This window comes from Panicum virgatum, chromosome 5N, assembly GCF_016808335.1.
Source record: "Panicum virgatum strain AP13 chromosome 5N, P.virgatum_v5, whole genome shotgun sequence".
In the NCBI taxonomy this organism is placed as follows: Eukaryota; Viridiplantae; Streptophyta; class Magnoliopsida; order Poales; family Poaceae; genus Panicum; species Panicum virgatum.
The window spans coordinates 53,991,394-53,998,212 of record NC_053149.1 but is presented as its reverse complement, the minus strand read 5'-3'; the positions used below and the strand labels follow the sequence as shown (position 1 = coordinate 53,998,212).

At 44.8% G+C, this 6,819-nt stretch overlaps 1 long non-coding RNA gene across 1 annotated transcript; it reads left to right on the top strand.

Moving 5' to 3' along the window:
• Positions 1-707: 707 nt before the first annotated feature.
• Positions 708-4,991, top strand: LOC120675439. Its single transcript, XR_005675345.1, has 3 exons — positions 708-1,683; positions 1,794-1,881; positions 4,355-4,991. It is a non-coding gene; the product is annotated as an uncharacterized LOC120675439 (long non-coding RNA).
• Positions 4,992-6,819: the final 1,828 nt, after the last annotated feature.

Below are 6,819 nucleotides of genomic sequence, written 5' to 3'. Positions count from 1 at the left end.
CATCATCGATGACGTTCGCTATCATCGTCACGCAATCTGATCACTCGATAGAACACAACGCTCAGCACCCGATATTGGCACTCGCCTCAATCTACTTCACCTCTAGCAGAGACCTGGGAGCTTCCCTCCCTCTCTCGCCTCGCCTGTAACCCCTACTACAGGCACCTCCGGTGCAAGATAATACAGTGCCCTCGCACACCCACTTTGCTGGACGTACGACCCCTCGGTCGGAACCAGGATAAATCCGTGCGTTACTGTGTTGCCTTTTGCATCAACATCTGGGACGAGGAAACACGCAGCATTACTAGTTGGGATCCGGACCGCCGGGTCAGGACACCGACACAAAACACTGCTTCACTTCATCTACACAGATTCGTTGCCAGCGATGGATGATCTTGAGGAGGATGACAAGGAAGAAATGGTCAACTTTATCTTTTTCGAAAAGTGGGCTTTTGAGTTGTTCAACTTTATCTTTTTCGAGGGTCTTTTTTGTGTTTTATCTTCTCTGCATTTGATGCCCTCTGCCCATGGGCCGAAATGTCATCTGTATATGCCCATAGCGAGCAAAAAAGGAGTAAAACGGCCAATAAAGAAAAACAAGCCCATCCTTGAAAATTTGTCAGAATTCAGGAAGGCACAAAATACTCATTTCAACACCTACAGAAATATTCAAGTATCACCAAAATTATAGTATAGTATAGTATATATGTAAATCTATATCGCTCGAAGAAAGGGAGCCCATCCGGCGCTCGGCGCGTCCTTGCTGCACACCTGTTCTCCATGCGTCGCTGGCAGCCATCCGTACTTCGCGTTGGTCGTACGCGATGCGAGGAACATGCCGCGGGAGGCCTCCTTGTCCGGTGAGCTAATCGTGTCTGCCTGGTTCATCTTTTTGCGCCCTCTCCCTCCCTTCTCTCTCTCCCTCTTCCTTCCCCCACCGCGCCGCCACTCTTCCGCCACCGGCTTGCCCTCCTCGAGCTCCACCCCGTGGCGCGGACCACGAAGCTCGTGGCGGAGGTCGAGGACGCGGCGCGGCCCCCTCCTCCTGCCCAGCAGCGCGCGGAGGGAGCAGCTGCGGCCCGCCTCGGTTCATCCGCCTCGCCGGCCGGCAGCTCCTCTCCCGCGGCGGTCCAGCCTGGAGGCGAGGCGGCGGCAGCATCAGGCCCGCGGCAAGGAGGAGCGGGGCGCGAAGGAGGAGCAGCAGCGGTGGTCTGTGCCTGCTCCTCCCGTGTCCATGGTCGGGGCGGCCGGCGTAGGCGAGCGGCGTGCAGGGGATGGCTCGGCTTGCTACTTCTCCGCCGTTGCATCCATGGCTGGCAGCGGTGCGGGCGGATCTCTATCCAAATCGGACGCAATTACTCCTATGGCGCTAGCAGGCAGCAGCTGGCTCTGTTCGGCCGGACGGACGCGGAGAAGAGAGAGGTAGGTCGTGCAAAAGGCGGAGCGCCACGACGAAGCTGTCGGAGCTGCGGTCCTCCTTCCGCTTCCGCCCCAACAGGCCGCAGCGGCCGCGGCCCTCTACATGCTCTGCACGGTGGCGGGCCCGTCTCCAGCAAATGAATCATCTGCAGCAATCCCGTCGTTGCGAATTCCCGTCGCGGCTCCCCTGCTAGCTAGACTGCTAGAGGCTGGTCCTTCACGTGAGCAACCTCTTGCAACAGCTACTCGGCTACGTCTCCGCTCGTGAGCAATCTTCATATCCTATGAAATTCTTTCTGTATACCCTTTTGTTTCCCCAGATTGATCTGCAATTCCTACCTACAGCCTTTTGTGTGCTCATGATTTTCCTGCAGGTCTGTCAACCATATGTGCTCGACCATTCAGCTATTCCCAATGAGGCATCTCTGTGGGTGATGAATACATTTAATAGCAAAAGGAAAGGTGATAACCTACAACTATTTCATCATTTTCCCAATGTTGAATAGTATCTTATTACCAACATGATACAGATATGTTCATCTTCCTTTTCTAAGATTCTCAAATCAGTTTCTTTTTAATTAACCAAGGAGGTATTTGGCAAGTTTTGCTACTCTGAAACCTACCATAAATCTGGCACCTGCGCACCTCAACTCTTATACTTTTCATATCACCTCATATAAATCATCTTTGACTTTGCTGCCAATTTTGAAAAATCATCTGGATAGTTTTGGCTACATCTTAATGCTAAACAGGGTACATTGTTTACCTACAGAAGCTATTTAGTTCACTGTTATTAGGTTTGTAAATTTTATTCCCCATCATGTTGCTTTCATCCCTGTAGCTTTATTTACCTCTGTTTGGCCACATGGGCCATGGACAATCAATTTACCCAAGAGAAAATTACAGTGTGTAGTTCAGTAGACCCTGCAATGATTTTAACTTATTAGAAATTCCATATACTCTTTTTTTTATTAAAAAATAAAGAACATTTCAGAATATACTAAATGTTCTAAGGTACTCTATCTTTCAGATCTTTGTGGTATTCAATGTTCCGAAGTAGCCAAGATAGTAAAAAGATTACATGTCTAATTAAGTTACATGCCTATACTCAGTGTTCTAATTTGCTCTACCTCAAATTAGTATGTATTTTAGTATACTAGAATTTCATAGGATAGGAGTACAATCAGTTTAGATTGAGCATACTCAGATGTTTTTTTCCTTTAAAATTTCATAGGATAGGAAGGTACAATCAGATTGACTCTTTTCTCATTTCCTCTTTTATATTTTGTAGTATTCTGTTGCCCCATGACAGTATCAAATTATTTTTTAAAGCATTGAATATGTGTTATTTCTCAAGGCACCTACAAGGTATCAACCACATATAACTATGTGCACATTTTGTCGGTGTATAGACCCGGCGGCCTAGCACCAACTAGTGAATGCGCTGCGTATCCTATCTCTCGATGGTTGATGCAAGAGCTAACACGGTGACACGAGGGTTTATCCTGGTTCCGGCCGAGGGGGCCGTACGTCCAGCAAGGGGTGTGAGCACCGTATTATCCCGCACCGGAGTGCTTGTGTAAATCTATATCACTCGAAGAAAGGGTGGCCATCCATCGTTCGGCGCATGCTAGCTCGGCACGTAGCTCTCGCGTCGTGCTGGCGCCCATCGGTAGGTTGCGTCCGTCCTAAGCACCGTTGAAGGACAATCCATCGAGGAGTCCGGAGCAAGGCCAACGCGTCGTCGTTGCCAGTCAAACAAATGGCCTTTACCTGGTTCACCTTGCTTCTCGTGCCATCGTCTCTCTGCGCCGTCGCTGGCCTTGCTGGCCTTCGTTGCTCAACGCTATGGCTCAAACCCATGATCGACTTCCTCTGCCCGCCATGAGGAAAGCAGACCGCCACCGCAAACACGACCGCAACAACTAGCGGAGGTAAAAAGATGCTAGAGCATGATTGTAGAGTCTCGCTTGAATGCGAGCCTGCGCTTCTTCCTCCCTCTACTGAGCCGCACGCCCCATCCCAGATCCCGTCCTTCCTGAAGCCGCCTCCTCCTCCCCTCGCCTTTCACCTCTCCACTCTGAGAAAGCATCCTTCGTTGAGCTCAAGTCCCATGCGGCCATGCCGTCGCCCTCCCCTCTATTCGGCCTGCCGCATTTATCGACATCAAATCCATTTTTTTTTGCGGCGTCAGCATAAGGCAAGCAGGACGACAGTTGGGAGACCCTCTCTCTCTCTCTCTCTCTCTCTCTCTCTGGCTGAGACATCTTTCCCGCACACTCTTTTTTTTAGTATGCAAATTAATTTGGGCACGGATCTTGCCGTTTTGCAAGCATCTATTGTCTTGCGAGAGGTGTTCTTTCCCTTAGATGTAGGGATCATATCAAACAAGCTGCTTAAGGTCCTTACTTATTACTATCTAATATACTGTCAGTTTTTGTATGAACCTTGCTCAAACTGCATCTGAGAACTTTAGTAGCGACCTGATAAGGTCTGTGCTGCTTAATATCTGATATGCGTTCTGCATGAGGCCATGAGCCTCCTATTCAACAAATTTGAGAACATGGATGAACCTCTCTGTTCAATATAATGTATCAAAGAACATGCTGAGTATTGGTGCCTATTTTGGATTACAATATGTAGCTTTCCAACCGAGTGATAAGGCACTGAGATAATGCTTGGGTTTTCCATTGTGTCTTCATGAGAAATAATTTGCTCATTATACCTCTTTTGCCAAGTAACGTTTGAGCCTTTGTTCCCATGATATTATTGCTATAATCAGCAGTTAATATTCAGAGCTGTATGTGGAGTGTGGCTGCATTAGCCAGCTTTATCAAATTCACTGACAGTAATTTTAAATAGCGACTTTTGTTGCTATCTTTTATCCATTTCTTCTGCTCCTATTTTAATTGTACCTTTTTTCTTTTATTTGCAGGATCAGATCTGCCATTATAAAATATTTCCACTACAAACTGCAGAGTACTTGAACATTTGATTTCCCTTCTGACATTGCAATTACAAATAGGTTCCTATACTTCTGCATAACAAATAGAAGTACAAAATGCATAGCTATATTTCTGAAGATATCAGTAAATAAGCTAGCAGAGAAAACTTTATTTCCAAATTAAAATTATACATGATTAGGCTTACCAGTTTATTCATAGAGCAAAGTGTAACATGTTGGTGCAGTTTTTAACCTAACTTGAAATACATGACACATGTTCTATGATACCCAAAGTTACATGACTTCTGATTAGTGGATCAGATTGGTAACTGTGTCATAACATGTAATTAATGGTTTTTTTCTAAATTGGTTTCTACTGCAATCATTTTATGCTGTTAATAATCATAGAACTGTATTGTCATTTACATGCTTGGCTGAAAGTTATGGTAGACAACCTACCAAATTAAAATATTCTTAGAGTAGCAGTCATAGGGAGACATGACATTCATAAATTTTTCTAATAACATAGGTCTGCGGTTATATGGTATCCCAGAGGCTGTAAAAGAATCAAATATGGATATGTGATAGGGCTGGACTTCAAAATTATGAGTATGATCTATTGCAGTCAGGTTTTTGTCGTGCAACAAATATACACAGCTCCGTCTTTTAATTTGGCACTTACCTATCATAAATAATAAATCATGGGCCCAGTTTAACCAATCACCTGCATATAACAAACCAGGCCTTGAACACGTCGAACTTAACTTCACGGAAATTTACCATCACCTTGCTCCAGTGACGACGCCTACAACTACAGTTGCCATGTCACAATTATATACGCACATTACATGCAGGCGCGGCGTTAGCGCGCCAACTTTCCTAGTAATCCATATTGCTCGAAGATTTGGAAGCCTGTCGGAGCCCCTGCTACTATGGTGGAATGAATATAAAATTGATCTACTTTTCTATACAAAAGTTATGGTGGAAACAACGACCATGTGAAATAGATTTGTTACGAATAGAAAATATGAGATTTCACAAGCTTTTGATCTTGAGACGATGAAACGAATCTAAAACTGCAAGTTATATTAGTTGACAATTGATTGCATAAGTCCTTCGTTCAGTTTTGATTCTTAGTTCTGGTTAGGGATCAACATGCTTACCTACGCTGATTGCAGAAGCCTCGGACCCTCGGTATGACGTGAGAACGGCCGTTGTTTGTTCCGGCCAGCGGAGTTGATGTGAGAACGGTTAGTGGTGCGCTTGTACGTGATATAGTTTTGGGAGAGTAGCAGTACAAAGCAGAGATAGGATCTTTTTTGGAAGGATGCTCTCTCTTTATATGTTTCATAGTTGCATTAGCTAATACCGAGCCTTGGAGATAAAGATTCTCTGTGATATTTAAATAATGAAGAGATCACAAAAAAAAAATCATTCGATCCCTTAGTCGGGGATCTCCCTTTTGCACGTTCAGCTCAGGTGCCTCCATCTGAAACATCTGATGGACGGCTCACCAACCTGTACGTACCCGTTCATATATGCTAGCTGCTACATGGTGGATCCAAAGGCTATTATGATTACATTATACGGATTGACGGCTGGATATGTTTTGTTTTTTATAGAATTTCTATGATTTATCTCATTTTCTAGGGTGTCCACATAGGATCATAGGTGGCTTCATGTAAAGACTTTTTATGATTTTCTCAATTTCTATGGTGTCCAACTAGGATCTTACGTAGCTTCACGTGGAGGCTTCAAAGGAGCCTCCAATTAGTAATAGTAAAATGTTATTATGGACATGTCACGGAAGACCGAGAAAGAGAGCGACGAAAGACCTTTTGTCAATTTTTTATTTTCTTAGTACTAATCAGCATTGTATTTACAGAAACATAAACCCCAGAACAAATAATTTATCTAAGTATACCTTTGTTTTCTAACCGTAAGTTGGACGAGAGTGCCAATTTCGTCAAAAGGGTGGACGAGAAACTAATTGGTCTAGCAGTACATCTCTTTTCCTCTGTATTAATATATGAACGGCAAAGCTCATGCCGGTTCCGTTTTGTCAACGAACCTGGGAGCCAAGGAAGAATTAGAATGTGAGTGAGCTGTAGGCAGTGATGCCTTTACTGACCATCTCGGCCGGATAGAGAACAAATGACGGAAAATTAGAATTTGATAGACCGGATTCCTCAGGTGTGTGTGTGTTTAAGAGAGAGAGGGAGACGAACTGAAAGACCTTTTGTCACGTGTGCATTGACGGGAAACGAACTACTACTAGTACTCAAAATCACAGCACGAATGCCGCATGCTCACAGCAAACACACCCGAGCGGGCGAGCTTTTCTTTTCGCCTTTCGAAAAAACATGTCTTGTTTTTCTTCAATTTTTTCTTTTCTTTCTTTCCTATCCTTTTTTCTGTGTCTTTTCTTCCCCCCTCCTTACCTTCCCCTCCGCGCT